Consider the following 24845-nt stretch of genomic DNA (forward strand, 5'->3'; position numbering starts at 1 on the left):
TCCACAGCCACCCCAAGGGCCTCCTCGCCACTCCAGACTCTGGCTACCCACCTCTGAAGCCTCAGGAATGGGTTCGGTGAATTTATTCTTGGCCAGGGTGGGGGGTGGGGGTGGTGGCAGCTACCTACTTACATCTCTTAAGCAGGTCTCTTCTTCCCCACAGACTCCATGACACACATGCCCATGATCCACTGCTCCAATCACCATGTTTTCTGCTAGTAAACCCACTGTACTACATACGCTAGCACACACCGCTGGCTGCAAAGCCTGCCTTACACATAAAAAAAGAGGGGAGTTCCAAGGGACCTGGGCAGTCAGCAATCTGGTGTTCTGAAGGCTTGTTGACTCATTACTATCTCTTATGGCCTGATGGAAATACACAAAGAAAAGTCAGTGGAGCATGCTTTCTCAAGCCAGTGACCCAAGACGCCATGAAGCGCATCTAGCAAAGGGATCAGCTCTGCGGGTCACACAGAGCCAATCTGTGCCCAACCTGGCAGAGGTCTGCTGACTGGATGCACAGTCACAGGCTTCTGATGGGAAGTCAAACAGCTGGTTTCACGGTCATCCCCGTAACATGCAGCCAACATGCTGAGCTACAGCCCAGGCAGTTCTGAGGTGCGCCGAGCCTATGGGACTACTAGAGAACTCTAGCTGATGACACCTTCCCAACAAATGTGTGACTTTTCATGTTAATTTTTAAAAAACAGTTAAGTCATTTTTATTTCTCATACACACATGCATATTATTCTAAGATTAACAGCCATATCACCAAACTGTTAAACTTTTAAACTAAATTATTTGGCATGATATAACTATAAAAACAACTACTTAAAACTTACAAAAACACAACTCACAGTCCCTTGCTAACTCTAATACGTAGAACATTTCACTGCTGCTGCTACTGCTAAGTCATTTCAGTCGTGTCCAATTCTGTGCGACCCCATAGACGGCAGCCCACCAGGCCTCACTGTCCCTGGGATTCTCCAGGCAAGAACAATGGAGTGGGTTGCCATTTCCTGCTCCAATGCATGAAAGTGAAAAGTGAAAGTGAAGTCGCCCAGTCATGTCCGACTCTTAGCGACCCCATGGACTGCAGCCTACCAGGCTCCTCCATCTATGGGATTTTCCAGGCAAGAATACTGGAGTGGGTTGCCATTGCCTTCTCCTAGAACATTTTACTGACTCAGGTCAAAACAGTCTCCTTTAAAATGTCTCTTTAGACAAATCACTTGGCAATGGAGAAATCCCAAGCCATTGGAAAATGCAACAAAACCACCATAAATCATACCAAGACATTTTCCCTCCAGCTCCACCTCTCAAACTCATTACCAAGAAGACAAGAAGGTATTGCTTCTTCACCTGAACACAGACGTCTAAACACTGACTTTGGGCTGAATTTCTTCTGGCCACATTACTAAGGTATCAGTTCAGTTCAGTTCAGTTCAGTCACTCAGTCGTGTCCGACTCTTTGCGACCCCATGAATCACAGCACGCCAGGCCTCCCTGTCCATCACCAACTCCCAGAGTTCACCCAGACTCACATCCATCAAGTCAGTGATGCCATCCAGCCATCTCAGACTCTGTCGTCCCCTTCTCCTCCTGCCCCCAATCCCTCCCAGCATCAGAGTCTTTTCCAATGAGTCAACTTTCCGCATGAGGTGGCCAAACTACTGGAGTTTCAGCTTTAGCATCATTCCTTCCAAGGAAATCCCAGGGCTGATCTCCTTCAGAATGGACTGGTTGGATCTCCTTGCAGTCCAAGGGACTCTCAAGAGTCTTCTCCAACACCACAGGTCAAAAGCATCAATTCTTCGGCACTCAGCCTTCTTCACAGTCCAACTCTCACATCCATACATGACCACTGGAAAAACCATAGCCTTGACTAGATGGACCTTTGTTGGCAAAGTAATGTCTCTGCTTTTCAATATGCTATCTAGGTTGGTCATAACTTTCCTTCCAAGGAGTAAGCATCTTTTAATTTCATGGCTGCAATCACCATCTGCAGTGATTTTGGAGCCCCAAAAAATAGAGTCTGACACTGTTTCCACCGTTTCCCCATCTATTTCCCATGAATTGATGGGACCGGATGCCATGATCTTCGTTTTCTGAATGTTGAGCTTTAAGCCAACTTTTTCACTCTCCACTTTCACTTTCATCAAGAGGCACTTTAGTTCCTCTTCACTCTCTGCCATAAGGGTGGTGTCATCTGCATATCTGAGGTTACTGATATTTCTCCCCACAATCTTGATTCCAGCTTGTGTTTCTTCCAGTCCAGCGTTTCTCATGATGTACTCTGCATATAAGCTAAATAAGCAGGGTGACAATATACAGCCTTGACATACTCCTTTTCCTATTTGGAACCAGTCTGTTGTTCCATGTCCAGTTCTAACTGTTGCTTCCTGACCTGCATACAGATAACTGAAGAGGCAGGTCAGGTGCTAAGGTACAGGTGGAGATCAATGGAAAGACATTTTTTGTTGCATTTAGTTCATAATAAAACAATGATTTCTCATGCTTTCTGATTTCTACGATATAAAAACTGGGGGGAAAAAAACTCTCCTGAACCAACAGACTCAAATATGGAGGAAGGAGAAGAGCAGGCCACCCCAGCATGCAGCGGGGTTGAGAACACGGCCATGCAGACTGGCATGAAACCGTCACAAACTGTCACTGTCCTCAACATCCTTGTGGTTTACAAGAGGAAACATTTCAAAGAAAACAACTGTGAAGAATCAAAAAGCAGCACATCAACAGGTGCAAAATGTTCCTGTTCAAATGAAATGTACACAGGAGTGCCAAGGAGACTAACATCATGTTCCCCAACGGGGAGGAAGGCTGTCCTTTAAACAGCTATTTACCTCAGGGAAATCAGTGTCACTCAGCTATGCAAACACTCCAAACTTGCACTCTTGACACAGGAAAAAAACAGCTCAAGGTCAAGTCTGAGTGGTTCTGGCAGCCCACGTCCATCCCCTTTTCACTGCTCAGCTGAGGCCCGGGGAAATCAGCATGCTGTCTGCTAGCTGGCTCTTTGAGGCACAGTCAGAATCAGGAATAACTGACTCCAGCGTCTGCTGCCAGGCTAGCAGAGCATCCTAACCCCAACTGACTGGCCAGATCTCACTCACTGACTCACATTGGCCTCTGTGCAAATAAGGACACACAAAGTTTTGCAAGCCTGTCCTTCCAAAGACCAGAGGTAGTGTGAAATGAACCAAATAACAGATCCCTTCCAGTAGCCCCAAAATTCTATAAAGCATGCGGCCCTCTTTAGCCCTTGGTCCTCAAAACTCCTTCCATATGTAGATCAAGTCCCACAGCTGAATGCAAAGCAGACCACCTCCCTCCTATTCTTAACCAAGTTAGTAAAAAGATCACAAAGAACTAAAAACACACAAACAGAATTTTGTGTTATATTATTACCATGTTTTTCAAGCTCCAGGATTAAATAGTCCAAAACAGGTCTTTTAAGACACACACAAAGCAACGGAGGCTTAAGAGTTTCGCCAGTGGTTTTATGATTATGATTATTTGAGATTTGTCATTCGTATAAACATAAGAGGAAAATTATCCAGTGTTATTTTAACCTTGAAATCACTTTCTTAACAATGCTGTCCTACAGTTCCTCTAGGTACACAGCTATTCCTATGGACTTTTATCTTCAGGTCAGCCAGGGCAGCCTGAATGATCCCCTCTGGGCAGGCCTGGAGCACTTCCTTCACCACCAGGTTAACCCACCACCTTCCCTAAGAGGGTGACAAGGAAACCAGAGGCACTGCCACGTTGTCACTGTGCCAACACGGTCAGCTTTTGACCTCCAGAAAGGTGATTTTGGAATCCTCCCTGAGAAAACTGTAATTACCAACTGAAAACAGCATTCCATTCAGTATGGTTTGCATTTTTGAGGATGACACTGGAGTCACAGTCGCCTCTGCTGGCCAAAGCAAGGGGTGCCCCTATAACCAGGAAGAGCAACAAGACCTGAGGGACATCAGATGGTCCTGCCACCACCGCCACTCTGCCCAGCGCTGCCACCAGGACACACAGGCACCTCTCCCACGAAGGATGCCTCTGCAGGCCAAGTTATCACCCACTGCCCCACGCTGACAAGACTGGAGTGGGCCCCTGGGCAGCCCCTCGTCAGGGGGACAGAATCTTATCTGTGTCTGAATCCCACCCATCACAGGTCCTGGCATAGAGGAGGCACCTCATAAACTGACTCAACAGTAAACTGAACAGATGAAGGAAAGATTCTGAAATGTAAATAGAAAAGGTCATGTGGACCCCTGGCTTACCCCAAAAATATAGTCCTAGCTTTTCATCTGTTCTCATCTTTACAACAGCCCTCCAGTAGGCACTGCTCTCCACATTTTGTGGAGCAGGGACCCAGGTTTAGTGAGTTAAATAAATTATCTAAGGCCTCAGTAATGCTACCAGTAGAGCACAAATGTGAATTTATGTATTTCTAGTTCCAAAACCTTTCCAACATGCCAAATCATCTTCTTAATAAAAGTTTGCCTCTCTAAAGCTTCCCAAGTAAATCAAAAGAATAAGCAAAAGTAAATATGCTAATTTCAGAATTTAAAAATATTTCTCATACTGTCCACTATAAATAATACAAACAAAAAAACGTCAAAACACAAAACTAAATGGATTCAAACAGTGACTGAAGCCCCGAAACTCTGGCCCCCTGAGGAAGGGCTCAGGTCCAGGTGAATGAAGAGGAGGTGTCGGGGGGGTGAGGAGGGAAAGCACACAGCCCTCCCCCCAAGGAAGGGTTTACCGCTGTTCCATGCCACGCCAGCACCTCTCTGAAGGAACTGTGTCTTCTACTTATGTGTTTTTTCTGACCAGATCTATCACCGCACTGTACATACCATAAAGGTTCAAAAACAGCTGGATTAGAATTAGCACGTAAATAAACAAATAGTGAACTCTGTAAGCAAACTGAATAAAGTAAAAGCAAGAAAGAACTGAGGTGCTCCTCGGTAACAGAAAGCGTTATGCTTCTCTGGGGTTATTGGGAGCAAACACAGTCCTGTGCCTCCCTCTGCTCTGCCTGCAAGCCCAAGCAGACATGCCAGCAACTCCTCTCGGTTCTGACAGAAAAGAAATAGGTAAGGCCAGCAATGCAAACCACAAGGCCAGGCACCTTGGCCATTCATCCAGTGACGAGTGCTGACGCATTATTTGGTGATCCTGTCGTCCCTGCAATGATTGTCTGAAGTTTGGTGATGGGATGCTTTGAAGTAGGTGTACCCTTGGAGTGAAGGCCACGACAAAGGGCAATGATCCCCCCAAATTCACTCCTGGGTGTCCTCATAAATCTCAAGTAGAAACTATTTTTTTTAAACTCGATGTTTGGCAGTCAGCTGGAGGTGGGTCACATGGGAATTGTACATCTCACCAGAAGGTCCAAGGACAGCTCTGTGAGCATTTATAAAGCAGTTCAAAGCACGGGCACTCATCCAAGAACAGCCTCCACAGGTCAGCCTTTCCTTCCAACAGTGTCTGTGAGGCAGGAACTCTGCCTGCAACCCACAGCCAGGCTTCTGGAAGTGCTCTGGCAAAGCTCTCAGCACCCTCCTAAGTTCCAAACCGGACAAGTCTCATCGGGTCCCCACCATGTGCCCTCTCAGAAAGTATGTTATGCGCTAATACCACTGCCCGGCCCTCCATGGGTCCCGTCTCCCTCTGACCATCCACGGCTCTGACACCCTCACCAGCACCTCTTCTTCCACTGGAGAAATGCTACCTGGAGAGAGAGAAGAAGGGAGTGCAAGGAGGAGGAAGCAGGAGAAGATGGACCATGGGTTCACTCGCTACACCCCGATAACTGCACCACACATTCAACCGTGTACAGATTTCCTTTTGACTGTCCTATGGTAGAATTCAGGGCCCAACACTGAGAAACAACCTTCAGTTGCTTTATCACTGTATCTGCTTAAATGATACCCAGTTAAAATAGCCACAGGCTAACAGACAAATACAACAAGAGCCTCACTACAACTGACACGACAGCGTCCAGGACAAGCCAGCAGGAAGCCAAGAGTAAAGGCTGAGTCCTCAACAGATCATTCTTCAGAAAGGCGGGCACCAGACCAACTGGTGTTTGTCACTCTTAAAATATAATCATCTCAAAATCCACCTCTCCCACATCACTCCCTGAGTCCCTCAGACCTACTCTCATCCCATCTTCCAAGTCCCAGAAAAATGCTTACTCCACAAAGACGGATCCCACATAAGACCGTATGTGGTCAAGATATAAACAGTTTTCTGACTGACCCTATAGCTAAGGAAAGAAGAGAAGTGAAAGACGAGGAAGATTGGAAAAGATATACCCAAATTAACACAGGGTTCCAGGGAATCGCAAGGAGAGATAAGAAGGCCTTCCCAAAAAGAACAGACCAAAGAAACAGAGGAAAACAATAGAGTGGGACAGACTAGAGATCTCTTCAAGAAAATTGAAGATATCGAGGGAACATTTCATGCAAGGATGGACACAATAAAGAACAGAAGTGGTAAGGACCTAACAGAAGCAGAAGAGATTAAGAAAACATGTCAATAATACACAGAACTAAATAAAAAAAGATCTTAATGACCCAGACAACAACCATAGTGTAGTCACTCAATGAGAGCCAGACATCCTGGAGTATGAAGTCAAGTGGGCCTTGTGAGGCATTACTACAAACAAAGCTAGGAGAGGTGACAGAATTCCAGCTGAGCTATTTCAAATCCTAAAAGATGATGCTGTGAAAGTGTTGCACTCAATATGCCAGCAAATTTGGAAAACTCAGCAGTGGCCAAAGGACTGGAAAAGGTCAGTTTTCATTCCAATCCCCAAGAAGAGCAGTGTCAAAAAATGTTCAAACTACAGTACAATTGGCCTCATTTCACATGTTTGCAAGGTCATGCTCAAAATCCTTCAAGCTAGTCTTCAGTAGTACGTGAACTGAGAACTTCTAGATGTACAAGTTGGGTTTAGAAAAGGCAGAGGTAAACTAAAGATCAAAACTGCCAATATTTGTTGAATCATGGAGAAAGCAAGGGAATTCCAGAAAAATATCTACTTCTGATTCATTGCCTAAGCTAAAGCTTTCAACTGTGTGTTGGTCACTCAGTCATGTCCGACTCTTCATAATCCCATGGACTGTATCCCGCCAAGGATTCTTCAGGCGAGAATACTGGAGTGGGTTGCCATTTCCTTCTCCAGGTGATCTTCCCAATCCAGGGATCAAACCCAGGTATCATGCACTGCAGGCAGATTCTTTACCATCTGAGCCACCAAGGAAGCCCTTGGATCACAACAAATTGTGGAAAATTCTTAAAGAGATGGGAGTACCAGACCACCTTACCTGTCTCCTGAGAAACCTGTACGTGGGTGAAGAAGCAATAGTTAGAATTGGACCCTAAACAACGGCCTGGTTCAAAATTAGGAAAGGAGTACGTCAAGGCTATATACTCTCACCCTGCTTGTTTAACTTCTATGCAGAGTATATTATGTGAAATGCTGGGCTGAATTACTCACAGGCTGGAATCAAGATTGCAGGGAGAAACACCAAATACCTCAAATATGCAGATGAGACCACTAATGACAGAAAGTGAAGAGGAACTAAAGAACCTCTTGATGAAGGTGAAACAGGAGAGTGAAAAAGCTCACTTAAAACTCAACATTCAAAAACTAAGCATCCAGTCCCATCACTTCAGGGCAAACAGATGGGGAAAAAATGGAAACAGAGACAGACTTTATTTCCTTGGGCTCCAAAATCACTGAGAACGATGATGACAGCCAGGAAATTAAAAGACACTTGCTCCTCGGAAGAAAAGCTGTGACAAACCTAGACAATGTATTAAAAAGCAGAGGCATCACTTTGCCAACAAAGGTCCATATAGTCAAAGTCATAGTTTTTTCAGCACTCAGGTATGGATGTGAGAGCTGGACCATAAATAAGTCTGAGTGCTGAAGAACTGATGCTTTTGAATTGTGCTGCTAGAGAAGACTCTTGAGAGTCCCTTGGATTGCAAAGAGATCCAACCAGTCAATCCTAAAGGAAATCAGTCCTGAATATTCATTGGAAGGACTGTTGCTGAAGCTGTAGCTGCAATACTTTGGCCACCTGATGAGAAGAGCTGACTCACTGGAAAAGACCCTGATGCTAGGAAAGACTGAGGGCAAAAGGAGAAGGGGACGATAGAGGATGAGATGGTTAGACAGCATCACCCACTCAATGGACATAAGTTTGAGCAAACTCCAGGAGATAGTGGAGGACATAGGAGCCTGGCATGCTACAGTCCATGGGGTCACAGAGAGTCAGACACAACTTAGCAACTGAACAATAACAACATCATCATCAAAGTAAGAGTGCTGAGAGCCTGCTGGAGATGGGGTGCTATGTCCTATGGGCCTCATCCCCACAAACCAGCTTCCAAGTCCTCAGTAAACTCACACAGAGAAAAATAAAATTATAAGTAATAAATACAAAAGACTTGGCACATCTAAAAATTAAGGGCAAGAAAACTGAAACCAGAATGCACATATAATAACCTACTAGGAATTGGATTATCATGGACAAGGCAGCCTCTCCCAGCATTCTGAGGCCCTGGAGCCACATTCAGAGCCCACTTCCCAGCAGAGCTCGGTGTCTGCCCATTGATATGGCCCGTGCACACCAGGACACATGGCAGGGCAAGGCCAGTCACTCAGAGGCCTCCAGGTCAGTACACCAACAAGCTTAACCCACCAGACTGAGAGCATATCTGCTCCAGGTGGCAACTATAGTATCTTTCCAATTATGGGAGCTGGAAAAATGCAGTAAGGATCTCTTATTATATTAAATAAAGTGAAGCAGAGCGGACAAAAGCAAAGTATACAAGAAACAAAAGGCAAATACAACTCGAATAACCTGTGTTACTTGGGGGAAACGAATAGAATCTCTAAAACCAGTTAATTCTAAACAATAGAGTGGTTCTACAGCCGTGGTGTCAATTCCTTCCAAACAAGAACACAAAATCCAGAAGCCACAAAAGAAAAGACTGATCATATAATCACATAAACATTAAAACCTTCAGCCTGGTAAAAATCAAAGTTTAAAGACAAATGACAAAAATTTGGAAACAGTAGGTACAAGTTTTATCACAAAATCTACTTCTCAAACATGTAAAATGCTCCTAGAAATTCAAGAGAAAAAAAAAGTGCAACAGCCTACATACACAGAGGGCACTAAAACTCATATGAAAGATACACAATCTCACTCATAACAATAGAAATATAAATTAAAACTACATTTAGATACCATTTTCCACCTACCAGCTTGGTAAGCTCCAAAACCGCACGGCGACACGGTCTATTCCTGAGGATGTGGCAAACAGGCACCCCATCCTAGGGCTGGTGCCACCCCCACGGAGGGCGACAGGCAGTGTCAGCCAAAACCACAAATGCACGTGCTCTTTGACTTGACAACTCCAGTTCTGGGGACTTATCCTGAAGGCACACTTTGCACGCAATTCAATGCAATGAAATTAAGCCACATGTTCATCAATAGAGAAATGAATCAATAAATGACAGAGCACCTATTAAATGGGACATGAGACAGCTGTAAACAGGAGAGGAGGGGAGAGAAGGAGGTTTTTTGTGTGCTCATGTGAAGGATCTCCAAACCACGTCAAATATAAAAAGCAGAAAATGGGGGTGACACCTTCTAGACACACAGAGGTGGTGGTGGTTAACACATTTTCAAGTCCTTCAAGTGAATGAAATGATTCTAGAAAGACACACAATAAATTAATGACCGTGATTTTAAGACAGGACAGGCACAGAGTGGACAGGGTAGGCTTCTGAGTCAATACTTTTTGACACCTCATTTTATTTTTGAACCATGTGATGATACTGTCTAATGAAAACTATAATAATAATAATAGTTTTTAACCTCCGTATCAGCTGCAGCTTAGACTACCCTGTCTCCCACATTGTTTACACCCCTCCTCTTCAGGGGACCCTTAATATCCCCTCACAGTTGGTTTGCCAGTCCTCTACCCTCAAGTCTGTTTCCATGACAAGAAGTTTCAGAAAACATAAATTATTCTTGGATATCATACTTTGAAACTAATAAGGAATACTTTTTCCTAAGTGTGCACCAGGCAAACCTGAAAGGGCGGAACCCTCTTGGGTTAATAGAGAAGCTGGCTGACCTCCTTATACCAAGGGGCTCTGGGAGACACCCACTTCCCAACCCCTCCCCATCACTCTCCCCAGCGCTCCAGCCCACAGCCTGCACTGTGCCAGACCTCCAGAATATCTCAGACCAGTTGCTGTGGAAGCTGCCCACAGCCCTGGTGGGAGAACCTCTGCATTGGGGTCCACAATGAGCATCTGGATACAGGTGCCTACATTTCCACTCCCATAGTACAGATCTGCACCCAAACCCTTTCAACTGTTCACCTTCACCTAAAAACCCAGAAACAACTCTTACTGCTGACAACACGTTCAGGCCATAGTTTTTGCACAACTACCTGGCCTCTGCACAATCTAAGTTAGCTCTTCTTACCACCGTATCTTATATAGAACTAGGACCATTTTAATTCTTTTACTATTAGAGTCCAGCGCCCATATAACTAAACCCTTTTATCAAGAGATGCACAGAACAATACATGTGCATTCCTTTCACAAGAGAATAATCTGCAACAAGTTCAATGATGAAGCCTCTTAAATCTGCCCCCAATTACCTGTTCTCCTCCTGGAAAATCAGGTAGCATCAAACCATCCTGAAGCAGTTGCTTCTAGCGCTTTTCTTGGAAAGTCAACACCACCCCAGCAAGCCGTCACTTCCCTCCACAGGGCTGCTGGAAATGAGTCCCCAGGTTTGGCAAACTACAGCTCCAGAAAACCATTAATTTCGCGATGCCATTCTGGAGATCGCCACAAAATCATATTTCCAAATGAAATAAACCCAGTCTCCCAAACTGGGCTGCTTTGGAACAAGGAAACAAACAGCCGGAGACGGCAATGAATTACAAATGGCATGCTAATTACCAGTTACTTCCAGAAATAGCTGAAGACTGCAGGATTTTTGCTGTTGTTGTTAAAATAACTACAGCCTTTATTCTAGGGCTGGGCAAAAGCATCTGATTTATTCAAATGCTTCAGCTTCTCAACATAATCACATTTATATGTTCTTATCTGAAAGGGGGAGTAGGTGGAGACAAACCTTGGGATCTGGGGGCATGGATCCCCAGAGACAGTGGTGGGGGAATCACCAAGCCCACTGCCAGTGTGGCTGACGGAGGGGGACCCTCCCATTTGCCCTCTAGTGGATAAAGGAGGGGCCAGGGAGGCCAAGTTTCCACACAGCATCTCAGCACCTTCACCATTTACTCCACGGCAGGTGGATAAGCAGCAACTGTGCCTGGCAAGTTTTAGAGTTTAGACTCCTTCCTTCAAGAAACTCACAATCTGTTGAAAACAGGAGAAAGGGCACAAGTACAACAGAAACGTGGTCATTCTGTCCACCGCCCTTTGGTTCACTAAGGACAAAACACACACCTCCCCAACACGAGTTCAGCTCCAGGGATACACACCTCACCCCAGATCCCTGTTTGTGCTGTGGATGCAGAGCCTACCAGGTTTAACTGCGGAATTTGGGGTCTGAGCCCTGTGTAGAGACTAACCCACCATCCCCTACCCATGCCCCAAACCTTCTGCCACCTCATTACCCCTCTAAATACGTCCCATCCTCCCACCCCTGCTCTCAAATTCCAGAATGTTCCAGAAGGAAGTCTCCCTCAAGGTCACCTGGTCTAACAAAAGCTCCCCCAGGCTTAGCGGAGTTGAATGGAGACGGTTCTTGGGTCAAACATGTTTAAGAAGATTCTGGGTTAAACAACACTACTGTTTTCTCTGCTGCCAAACTTCTCAGAGCCTCTAGTATGCTAAAGGTACATTAAGAATCTCCAAGAAGGGGGTTCGACAGGCAACACTTACAAATCTGATGGACTAGAAATCTTTTCTCCTGCCCCCTCCTGAGACCAGACTCCTCTGAGCGCCACACTCTGGGCTCTGCCACCTTCTCTACTGTCTGGCAAACGTCTGGCTGAGTACCCACTCCAATCAGGCACACAGTCTGGCTGCTGAGGACGCAAAAATGGAGAAGATACAGAGGCCTCCAGGTGCTCGCTGTGAGACTCTGGGGAGTGAGCTGCTCAAAGCCATGCGGCTAATTACTGGATGGTCTCCGAGCTCCAACTAGCGGCCAGCTCCCAGTTCACCACACCCGTGCACACCCAGCTCTGACTGGAAGAGGTGTTCAGCTGTGGTGTGATCAGATGGAGTTCTCCAGAGAGACTCCAGCAGCCAAGATCCCCCGTTAAAACAGGACACACGGCATCTGCTTCACTTATTTGAACAACCCTGCTTAGCGTTACTACGACAAGAGAATCCTAGGGTATAGTGGTTGATAACAAAAAGATTAAATCATGATACCAAATTCAAACCTGCTATCACTTGAGCTTTCACCTCCTGGCCAGTTCTCAAATACGTGCACCAAAACTAAGCAGAGATGGTCCTAGGCACCTTCACTGGGACAGGTCTGGAGGGAGCTGACCACAGCAGGCAGCAGCCACCCAGGACACGGCCCGGCCCCTGCATCATGGCCCTGTCTCTAGATGGTGCTAGTGGCTGACTCCAGAGACAAGTCCTCAGGACAAAAAGCCATCGGAGCAGAGCTGCCCCTCTGGCTCCCAGGTCCCCACCAAAATCACGAGCCCCACCTCGAGAAGCTGGGCAGGCAAGGAAGGGTGCCAGCATGGCAAGAGAAGCACCAGTCTGCCTTCTACACCCCAAAAAGCCCCACCCGGAAGAAGGCACCTGCTGGCTCTCCTGAGACAAGCCAGGGCCTGAAGCCAGGCCTTGGGAGGGCAGAATTCCTCCGGAGCAGCCAGACAGGCTGCCACCAGCTGTTCCTGTTTCCATGTACTCCGGCAAGGCGGGCACCTCTCTCCAGACATAGCCAGCTACTTGAGCATGGAGGCACCAGGTGAACATAGGCAGGCAGTCTTTCAAACCACCCCTCCCAGGGGAACACCACCCCCTAGGACCCAGAGGCACTGGACTTTCCTTTGTTTCTACACCATTCACTGGGACCCTAAAACATACAGACATCACCGACAGCATCCACTGGAGTCCGTAAGTTGTAATGTCTCATTGGAATTCACTTGTAATTATCACATCAGCCTGGCCTCTGGAGTAAAAACTGAAAGTGGTACCACAGAGGGCTTTAGTCTAAAATCCAGGTCTGATACAAGAGTGCTCTAGTCCCTGTTCTACACACCTCGGACCATGAAGTCAGTTACGGGGCCTTTCTCTTCCTCTGAAGCATGGAGGTTTTGAGGGACAGCTGCCACTTAACTTGATGATGAAAGAAACAGGTGTTCTAAAACCAAACTTCTGAAGAAAAAAATTTTAATGTTTTTGCCTTAAGATATCAAACAGGCACACCCTAATCATGAAAGCCCCACAACTTCTACTGAAATGTGTTTAACTTCCAGCAAGAGGATCTGGCCCAGCATTCCTCTTCCACAGCCACACACACACCCCTCCACACCCACGGCAGGAGTACAGTGCGTGATGAGGGCGACTCGGATGTTCTCACACTCACTGCAGTGGGTTTGGAAAACTAATTTCACTTTTCTAAGGAAATCAGGCTCCACCTTTTTTTAAGCTACAAACCACTTAAAATGCCAACATGCTATATAAAATCATCACTCTAAGCATTCCATCCTAGAATTTGAGAAGGAAATTCCCCCCAGAATTTCAAGAACAGTGTAATTTGGGACAACACATGTTCACGTCACATGTGACTGGCCAGCGTGTGCCCCAGCTGTGCCCAGCCAGGCCTCAACACAGTGTTTGGCAGCAGCAAGAGGGACCCACAGCTCAGCAGCGAGTCCCCAGGAGGGGACTAGCACTGCTCTGAACATCACACGGTTTTGTCTAAGCTCCCCAGAACTTCTCCCAGAGTTTACATGATGCCAGCTTCCTGTTAACAAATACTGCAAGTCTTGTCTGTAAAAGCTAAGCCACTCCTGCACTACCTCATCCGGGGACCAGAGGCCCCTCCTCCCAAACAGGAGCAGGAGGTGCCCCTCCACAGTGACCAGGCTCCCCATGGCTATGCCAGGCCTCTGGCACCACAGTGCCCTGTGCGGCCCATTGCATGCCTGCTCCAGGGAGCCCTCCTGGTCAGCATCTATAAATAGGATAGGTCCCACTCTAGTTCCAGGTTCCAAATCCTGACCCCACACCATACATCTTCTTACCTGAGCAATCAAGGAAAGGCTTGTCCATCACTTTGGACACAGCAGACAGGCCTGGTAAAGACCTGACACCAGACTTGAAGTTCAGGCACCAACATGTGGCTCAGGAGCTCAGGAAACTACGTGTCGGTAACTAGAACACGTATTTCCTTTCAATCTGGCCCCCGTGTTTACCGGGGCTGACTCATCTCAGTCCTCCACAGGATGCTAGAGAAAAAGCTGGATGACTTCCACAGGCTATAAAACACCAAATGACATAGCACCCCCTGCTCCCCAGCACAGGTCAGCAAAGCAAAGACCCCTCCAAAATGCAGAGACTCTCAGGGCCCCAAGTCACTCAGTCCCAACTCCCTGTGTGAACATTCTCTATGGCCAGCCACAGGAAGTAGGGACTCATCTTATAAAGAAGGTGGTCATTTCCTTTCACATCAGGCAGCAAAAAACACATGCAAAGGGAGGACATTAAGCAGTGAAAGACACACCCTGACAGGCCACAAAGGCCAGGCACTTCCTGTACAACTCCTCTCCACTTTACAAGAATCCTCTGTGAGTTCAAGGTTTGCCTCATTCTGCAGATGGAGAAACTGAAATGCAAAATGAAGGGACCTGCCCAAGGTCGCGGAACTAGGAACTGACAGGCCACATAATCCAACCCAGGTACTTCTGCCTCCAAAGACCATGAACTCTTCTCAAGGCCATGATTATGACCTTGTAGAAAGCATGTATTGTAGACTCTGAAATATTAAAAAACTGAAATGTGCAAAAATGAAAATAGTGGTTATGTGACAATAATGAAATAATGGCCCTTATATGAATAATGGCCCAATAATGAAATCTGCCCTTTCCTTTGTATCTAAATTTTCTTGCTTTTATTATTTTAAATGTTAAAAAGATAAAATGCTGTTTACAAATAAAAACTATGTGTTTATGAGTGAAAGGGTATTTTCCATTAATTCTATTATGATTTCCTAAGAAAACAAAGTCACTAGTCACTAGTCAGCGCCACTCCCAGACAGGCACATGGAGGCAAAAGCTCTAGCCTCTATGTTTACAGGTCACTTCTGGACCAGAGCCTGGACTTGCTGGGACAAGACTTTCCAGAGCTCCCACTCCCTGTTTCATGCAAGCTGATCTTTAAGAATTCCAAAGTTTCGTTTTGAGACCATCCTGCTAAGTGAAAGTAACTGACTGCATCCTATTCCTGCCATAATGAACTGGGGCAGGCCACCTTCACCACAGCACAATGCCCGTCCTCCCGCTCCCCACACTGTGAGCTGAATCGCAGGGTTGGCAAGGTGCAGTGCGGGGCGGTGGGGCGGGGGGGGGGGGGGACACCAGGAGCCCTGGACTGGGAGGAGAGAGCTGTGTCTGCTCCTCCCTCAAGACTGGTGGCTACAAGACCCTGCAGTCACTCAGCCTCTCTAGGATTCAGGTTTTCTTCTTTATACAATGTAAAAAGTGAAATCAATGGCCTTCACAGTTACTTGAAGTTCTAAAACTGACTTTATTATTTCTGCCTTTGTCAGCGTGTGTAGTGCTCAGTCTTTCACACAAACATAAATTAAACTCTTTCTGTACAATCATGAGAAGCACACATACCAAAGTATATATTAGAGTTCACTCCTACTGGGTAAGTCTTTCAGCCTCATAGAAATTCACATATTAGAAAACGAAAACAAAAACAAAAAAACAACAACAGTGCTATGCCCTTTGTTTCCAATATTCAAGAACAGGTATCACCTGAAACACAATACAAAGATTCTTAACACACCTGGAAGTCAGCGCAGCCCGCTCCCAATGCACTAGACAGACAGGGCCAACCCCTTCCAGGGGCCAGCTGATCCTTTAAATTCATTCTACGTCTACAGGTATAAGCTCACATACAGGCCATCTGGACAGGGAAAGCTGTGTTTCAGGTTAAGTAAAATCCAGTTACAGGCGGCCCTGTACCCACACCCGGGATTCACAGGAGGGGCTGGTTTTCCTGGGTCGAGCTTGGGCACCTTGGTGGGGATGAGTCGACAGAGGGTCAAACTCCAGGTTTCCCCAGCCACCAGGTCCACCACAGCTTCCCAGGATGTTGGGCATACCACACAAGGTCATGTGTGCTGAGGGCAGGAGAGTAAACGTGTTGAGCTTCTACAGAGTCCAGATGCCAGGGGGCTTCACTACTCCTGATGTGTCTGCTGAAGCCACTTCCCCTAAAAAGCACTGGTGTTGGATTCGTCAGTTGCAGACCAAGATGGCACAGCTCATTTAAGGGAAGAAGGGTTCACCTACAAGTCAAATGCTTGATTTTTACTGTGCTTGATTACTACAATATATAGTGTTTTTATGCATGTCCCTAAAATCTGACCCTCTAGTTACCAAAATGCTCTTTGTTCTTATAGCATTTTCTACTAACTAATCAACAAATCTGACAGAATTCACTTTTTTAAAAAAATTAATTTATTTGGCTGTGCTGGGTCTTCATTGCTCCGTAGGCTTTCCTCTAGTTGCGGTGAGTGGGGGCTACTCTCCAGTTGTGGTATGTGGGCTTCTCACCGTGGTGGCTTCTCCGATTTCTGAGCATGGGCTCTAAGGTGCCCAGCTACAGTAGTTGCAGCTCCCAGGCTCTAGAAAGCAGGCTCAACAGCTGTGGCACACAAGCTCAGCTGCTCCAAGGCATGTGGGATCTTCCCAGATCAGGGATCAAACCCATGTCTCCTGAATCGGAAGGCAGATTCTTTGCCACTGAGCCACCAGGAAAGCCCCAGAATTCACTTCTATACCCTGTTGAGAGTACTGACAATCTCACGGCTATTCAGGATGGGGAACACATGTATACCTGTGGCGGATTCATTTTGATATTTGGCAAAACTAATACAATTATGTAAAGTTTAAAAATAAAATAAAATTTTTAAAAAAAGGAATCAAAAATATATATATATAATTGGGGAAAAAAAATAAAAATAAAAGCAACTGGACTATTAAAAAAAAAAAAAGACCAAACTAAAAAGATACACATATTTTTACTGAACAACGGGCTGGCAGGCAAATAAGAAGGCAGGCTGTTCTTATATCAATCATGGTAAAAAGTGTGCAACCAGAATTTTCCTAGCAATCATTAAAAATAGCATTTTCACCCGGCCCAGTAACGCGCTTCATCCACATCTTCCAGTGCCGGACAAGGTCTGCAAGGGCACAGGCTGCAGTGACGGGGCTCGTTTCCGGTTCACTCCACCGCTTCATAAGGTTCTGACCTTAGGCAAGTCACCAAGGTCTCTGACTTCCATTTCCTTATTTGTAATGGAAGTTTTTGAATATATGCAATTGCTGTGGTCACTCGTTTCTAAAGAAAAAGACTTAACTTCCTCTCGAGTTAATAACACTACCACAGACATCCTTCTGATGACAAAAATCTCTTGCTAAGTATTCAGATTGAGTGATTATTTTTTTAAGAGGAGACCACTTGTCATAATTATTTCCTATGTAAGCCATTTCTGGTCCAGTCCTGATGTGCTCCCAGCTGACAGCCTCAAAATGACAGTCACCTTGACCAACATCAGCCCTTTCAGGATGGGCCGAAACTAGCGTTTAACATGTATATTCCTCAGCTTACTATATAAAATGAAATAGCCAGAGGTTAAAAGGAGAGCCAGTAGGACAAATCTGTCATTAAAACCTCAGAAATAATTCAGCATGAACTGAGAAAGAGCTAGCACTGAACTTGTATTAAAGGACTCTGCCAGCCCCCAGTCTGTGGGCCTGACTCCTCCAAGATCCCTAAGAAGAATGGAACAAGCTTCAAACAGTGCCATTTACATATGATTTTCCGGGACTGAAAGCAAGGTAAAATGCAATATTTTTAAAAAGTTTAAAAGCAAATTTTAAAAATGGCTTCAAAGGGTGATCAGGACAAATGACAATGACTAATAAAATATCTACTTCTGCTTTATTGACTATGCCAAAGCCTTTGACTGTGTGAACCACAACAAACTGTGGAAAATTCTGAAAGAGATGGGAATACCAGACCACCTGACCTGCCTCTTGAGAAATCTGTATGCAGGTCAGGAAGCAACAGTTAGAACTGGACATGGAACAACAGTCTACTTCCAAATAGGAAAAGGAGTACATCAAGGCTGTACATTGTCATCTTGCTTATTATACAGAGTATTACTTATACGCAGAGTACATCATGAGAAATGCTGGGGGGGGGGATGATGAAGCACAGCTGGAATCAAGATTGCTGAGAGAAATATCAATAACCTCAGATAAGCAGATGACACCACCCTTATGGAAGAAAGTGAAGAGGAACTAAAGAGCCTCTAGATGAAGGTAAAAGAGGAGAGTGAAAAAGCTGGCTTAAAGCTCAACATTCAAAAAACTGAGATCATGGCATTCAATCCCATTACTTCATGGCAAACAGATGGAGAAGCAATGGAAACGGTGACAGACTTGATTTTCTTGGGCTCCAAAACCTCTGCAAAGGGTGACTGCAGCCATGAAATTAAAAGATGCTTCCTCCTTGGAAGAAAAGCTATGACCAATCTAGACAGCATATTAAAAAGCAGAGACATTACTTTGCTGACAAAGTAAAGGTCCATCTAGTCAAAGCTATGGTTTTTTCAGTAGTCATGTATGGATGTGAGAGTTGGACCATAAAGAAAGCTGAGTGCTGAAGAATTGATGCTTTTGAACTGTGGTGTTGGAGAAGACTCTTGAGAGTCCCTTGGACTGCAAGGAGATCCAACCAGTCCATCCTAAAGGAAATCAGTCCTGAATATTCATTGGAAGGACTGATATTGAAGCTGAAACTCCAATACTTTGGCCACCTGATGCGAAGAGCTGACTCATTGGAAAAGACCATGATGCTGGGAAAGAATGAAGGCAGGAGGAGAAGGGGACGACAGAGGATGAGATGGTTGGACGGCATCACTGACTCAATGCACATGAGTTTGAGTAAACTCTGGGAGTTGGCGATGGACAGGGAGGCCTGGCGTGCTGCAGTTCATGGGGTCGAAAAAAGTCGGTCACGACTGAGCGACTGAACTGAACTGAACTGAATGAGGTAATACTGACACCTGAAAATTCACTTGCAATGTGAAAAAAAATGAAGAAGGAAGGTGACATTCATCTAAAACTTCTTAGTGAAGCAGTCACTTTTTAAAAGAAAAAATATCCTAAAGTTATGATTTAATCTGAAAGTGAACCATAAGATAATTGTACTCCCATTTCTTCTTCTGTAACACAATGAGGGACTGGTGTGAAACAGTATTCCAATCATGCTGAGCATTTGCACAACTTCTGCATGAGTAGTTCTCTTCACATATCTAAATGTATTTAATTTCTATATCTCTTCGGAGATGGAGGAGAGGAAACACAAGCCATAGAACACCACACTCAAACTACTGCTGATTGAGACATAATACGCACACGCACCAACACACAGGATCAGCTACGGTTTGTCCACCTGGCAAGAGCCTCCCAGCAGCAACCTAGACATTTATAGATGCTAAAAATGTTTTATAACTCAAGTTTCCATCATCTATACTCATCTCAAGCCATATGATCCCCTGAGGGGGTTGGCAAAAGCAACAGGAAAAGACTATGCATCACAGAATCTCATACACACAGAGAACACATCCAGGGATAATGTCAGCAGTCAACCCCCAGGTCACTTTGTTCACACCCAACATTGCTGTTACCGTTTGCCATATCTTGTGAAACGCCTAAGATGCAAGCCAAGCAAAACATTAGGCTTCAGAAATGCCTTATTATTCTCTCCATCCACTCCATCATCCAGTGCCCTGAGGCCAGGAAACTTCTGAACTTCACCGCACTTCTTTGTCTCTAGTTGAGCCCTTAATGGAACACAACAAATACATGAGGACTGTCGGAACTAAAACACCCAACGTCAAGCACTTCATTTGTGGTAGCCTAGAAGGGAAAATTTTGTTTTACTGAACATTTTCTAAAATTTTATCTCACTGGCTAAGAAGTACCCTAATCAGTTAGGCCAACAGACTTTGGGGCAATATTTCCCTGGTAAACAGTAAACACCCTATGACATTGCCTCTCCTTGGGACACCGCGTCCACCTCAAGCCTAACAAACACAGTGTTCAAAAATAAAACTGTAAGCTTAAGGATGCAAAAAAAGGACTCCCCTGGTGGTACAAGGGCTAAGAGTCCTCCCAATGCACTGGGCCAGGTTCCATCCCTGGTCAGGGAACTAGATCCCACATGCCACAGCTGAAGATTCTGTGCACTGCAATGAAGATCAAAGATCCCACATGCCACCATTAAGACCTGGCATGGCCAGATAAATAATCAAAATAAACATTTTTTAAAAAAAGAATGGAAGAGAAAATTACATTGGTCATGAGATGACACATTTTTATTCCTCAGAAACACTGCTTTGTTAAAATTCAGGATTCTTAAACCACATTTACACTGAACGTGGTGCTCACTGCTCCCAGGAATCCTAAGATATGAGCTACTGAGGTCTGGAACAGAGCAGCTGTGACTGAGACTAGGCCAGTCTGCCGGGTCCGCCCTGGGAGAAAGAAAGGCTGGACCTAAGGTGAGGTGACAGGTGCCAAGGCCCCACAGATATGAGCCGGGTCCCTACAGCTCCCTCCACTCATGCGCCCAAGCAAGTCCGCACCTGCCCGAGTCACAGCCTATCCAACCACTTCGCTCCGTCTGTAAAGGCCTTTGCCATGACTAATCAAGTTCTCAGGAATATTTGTTGAGTGAATGAACGAGTGAACGAATTAAAAAAACGAAAAAACCAACAACTAATTTTGCTTTTGAATGCCCCTCCTGGTGGCAGAGGTGCTTTGCTGCTGACAGTACTGTTCATCGTTCTGTTTCCTGGAGCACGTGAGACTGAGCCTGAGTCGAGAGGTGTGAGGACACCTGTGAACACAAACTGGCTGGGGGAGGAGGAGGAGCACGAGTGTTCACGCCACTGCTCACACACACTCTCTGGAGGAATCCAAAGTCCATCCAGCCTTGATACACAGTCCACTGCCTAGAAACTGAGAAAATACCTCAGAGTTTAGTTAGCCTCAGGAAACTAAAATCCCTGTGTGGATGGACTCTCAGGGGCCGAGGTACAAGCAAGGCCTCTGATGTGCCCACTGGTGCTGGCAGTGACAGTCCTTATGCAGATCATTTCCTTTTTGTGGTCTACTGTAACTTCTTAAATATATACACCATTTGACTTCAACTTCGTTTTCTATCTCACTAAGTGTTTTGCTGCTGCCCATGAATAAGCAGATGCTGAGATAGGAGAACACAGACTATAAACACAATCAGGTTAATGAAGAGGTTGCTGCTATAAATTCTCTAGGGAAACGGGACCCATAGGACACACAGAGAAAGGAGAAAGATTTATTATGAGGAACTGGTTCCACAATTATGAAGAAGTCCCTCGATCTGCCGTCTGCAAACTGCAGACCCAGGGAAGCTAGGATTGTCAAAGGCTTGAGAAGAGGCAGAGTCGAAGACCTGAGAGCCGTTAATGTCAACGCCAGCCCAGAGCAGGATATCACACCTGAAGCAGACAGGCAGGAAGCAGAGGGGCGAGATTCCCCCTTCCTCTCCCTTCTGCTCTCTGCAGGCCTTCAATGGACTGGACGACGTCCACCCACAGCAGGGAGGCCATCTACCAAGTCTGACTCATCTGGAAACACTCTCACAGACACATCCAGAAATATTTAATGTGGGCACCCCTTGGCCCAGTCACACTGACTACAAGCTAAACACGTTAAGCACTTCAAGTATTAACACTTTTCTATGGAGAACCATGGAGAGGAAAGGACCTCAGCTCCTCTAACTCTGTGAGGATCATGGGACTAAGGCTGCTGAGAATCATGAGGAAACAAACTCATGCGGTTTGATCATCGGTGGAAGAAACGGACGCCTCCATCATAACTGTCAGGACCTCACTCACTGCTCCAGCCACACACAGTGATGAGGACTCCCCTAGGGCAGTCCCACCCAGTTCACGAGCCCATCATCCACCAGTGCATAAGAACCACACGACTGGACACACACAGAGCCAAAAGCCAATCTTGTGGTCCTAAACTGAACACACAGAATGTCGCAGTGGCTCGCCCAGAAGAGGCTGCACCTCTACCATGACCCCAACACTCTCATAAAAGGTTAGACAGAGAGTGTTTCTTCCTGAGGTGACATGAAGCCTGTTCTTGAGCACGATTCTTCACCCTGAGAAGCTCAAGCACCCAACTTCGTAAGGAAGAGTTTTCATCTTGTGGTTGAAAGCCATCCGTTCTTTCTGTAACTATCTCTGCAGCCATTCCCGTGGCTCAGGACTGGGTAGGTCTGCAGGTGAGCAGCACTCTCCAGGACAGAGACAGATGGAGCCCAGATGGTTTCACCTCATCTGTCTTTCCCTTTGCAAAGTGTTACAGTGGACAACTAACACCTCTCAATCCTGGTCTACTTATGCTTTCTGCACTGACAACTCAAGTTCCCAAAACACGGAGTCAATGTTTTTCATTCAACTGTAAATCAAAGATAACATTCCAGAAGAGGGTTTGAAGTAAGTGATTAGAGAACTAGACAAATAACAGAACTAAGTCTTACATATACTTACACATTTATGAATCCTTGAACAGTTCGATGTGCTGCAACCTATGATCCCTCTAACACTGTAAGAGTCCTCACAGACACCAGGGCACGTCTCAGGTCCTCTCCCATCCTCAGTTTACCCATCATATGACAGAGACAAAGGAGAAAGTGAACAGAATGTGATTTTTTGTGGCTGTGCTGTGTCTTCATTGTGGTGAGTGGGCTCTCCAATTGCCCCTCAGTATGGGGATCTTAGTTCCCCAACCAGGGATCCAACTGTATCCCCTGCTTCCAGGGAAGTCCCAACAGGATATAATTTAAGTCCCTCTGAGAAGTTATCAATATGCACTCTGGAATGGACTTCCTTTATATATACAATATATATTATAGTGCAAGCTCAGAGTATATTTAAAGCAACTGCTAAACAATTCAGGTGATGGGACCCTCACCATAATGCGGAAAACACCAGGCAGCACAGCATCCTGAGCTGTCGCAAAGCAGAACAGAGTCCAAGTTCCTCATGAGGGCTGATTGTGTTTCTAGAAGCACCCACCTGCCAAAATGCCGAAGTGGTGGCTGCTGTTTTCCAGCGTTTCAGTTCTTCTGCCAAATCTCCATACTTGTTCACTTTTTCCTAGCTGGTGTCTTAAATGCTTCTAAGCAGGACAGTTATGTCAGTGAGTCTTAGTGCTTTGTTACTGTCACCATGGTTGCCAGAAGTGTTATTATGACCTTCAATTCACCTTGTAGCAATGGTTTCTAAAGCATTTTTCATGTGCAGTCACAGTACTAACTGATTCCTTTATGGATCCTTTTTTTAGATTATTAAAACTGTTACTATTTCTGCAATATTTTAGGGTGAAATAGACAAAGTTGTATAATGGATCCTACTAGCATCAATTAAACTTTCCTCTGCTGTAAACTCAAGACAGTTTTAGCGTAAACAACGCTAATATGGATGGCCACATAAATCTTTCCATTTCAACAAACCCTTGTCCTTTAAACAGATATGGAGTAGACCTTTATTGATGTGATCTCGGCTAATGACAGAGATGGTTTAAAAAAACTCTTTTTAGTCATCGGAAATTGAGGTCAGGGTACTTGTCCATTTTATTCTGCGCTATATTCTACTTACATACAATTGAGGAATTGTAAAACTCAGTATGTTTCATCTATAAAAAATTGGAATTGCTACAGAAGTAAATCTTCACTTCAAAATGTGAGAGAAATATAAACTGATCATTATTCCCTTTCTACTCCCTTCATGGAACAGAGTAAACATTTTGGAGATCACAGTGATAGTAACTAGTCATTTATCTGATGGTTTCTTGGTCTGTATTAGATTTTCTAAAAACTCAACTGATTAAACTGATATTAGCTATACAGGTACATTTTTTCTTAATCTCTCTGCCTCCTTTGATACAGGTTTTTACCATTTTCTCTGAATTGAATCAATGACATCAGTATTCCTTAATTGATCTTCTCTGAATTTTTATTAACTGCAAGAGGTTTATATTAATTACTAGCATTTTCTCTGAAATAAATATTCAATCATCTGATTTTAACCTGGAGTTAAGTCCACTCCTCATAATACACATTTCTCAGTTTCACATGAGATCAAAATGAAAACAGTAATAAGAATTTGGGTGCCCCTTCCACAGTGTGAGGGCAGATGGTGCAGAAAATTTAAGAGCTCACTCAATAAAGTCAAGTCTTCATAGCCGGGACATGAGACAAGCAAGTAACAAGCATGCTTCTTTACTCAAAAGACATCCCCACTCCCTCACCCACCTTCCAAAGATAAGCAAGGGTTCCTTTCTCACATCTTTGTTTATCAGACCCAACCCAGGAGATACAGAACACAAGCCCCATTTTATCCTTACCTTTGGTAGCACGTTAATAAAGTATGTTCATTAAAACGCATTTGTGAAAGAAGAGTTACTGCAAAGTTTCT

The 24845-nt window shown here is 45.1% G+C and overlaps 1 protein-coding gene across 10 annotated transcripts in view; it reads right to left on the bottom strand.

Moving 5' to 3' along the window:
• The window catches only part of LDLRAD4 (low density lipoprotein receptor class A domain containing 4), a 158698-nt gene that overhangs the window by 87859 nt on the left and 45994 nt on the right, over nucleotides 1–24845 (bottom strand). Inside the window, exon 1 of one of the 10 annotated variants that reach the window (XM_044934506.2) lies at nucleotides 14314–14457. The exons of the other annotated variants lie outside the window; for them this stretch is intronic. The gene's annotated coding sequence lies outside the window, so the exon portion shown is untranslated. Of the gene's footprint in view, nucleotides 1–14313; nucleotides 14458–24845 lie in introns of those variants that run through there. 10 annotated transcript variants of the gene reach the window in all.

The sequence above is a fragment of the Bubalus bubalis genome, chromosome 22 (assembly GCF_019923935.1).
Source record: "Bubalus bubalis isolate 160015118507 breed Murrah chromosome 22, NDDB_SH_1, whole genome shotgun sequence".
NCBI lineage: Eukaryota > Metazoa > Chordata > Mammalia > Artiodactyla > Bovidae > Bubalus > Bubalus bubalis.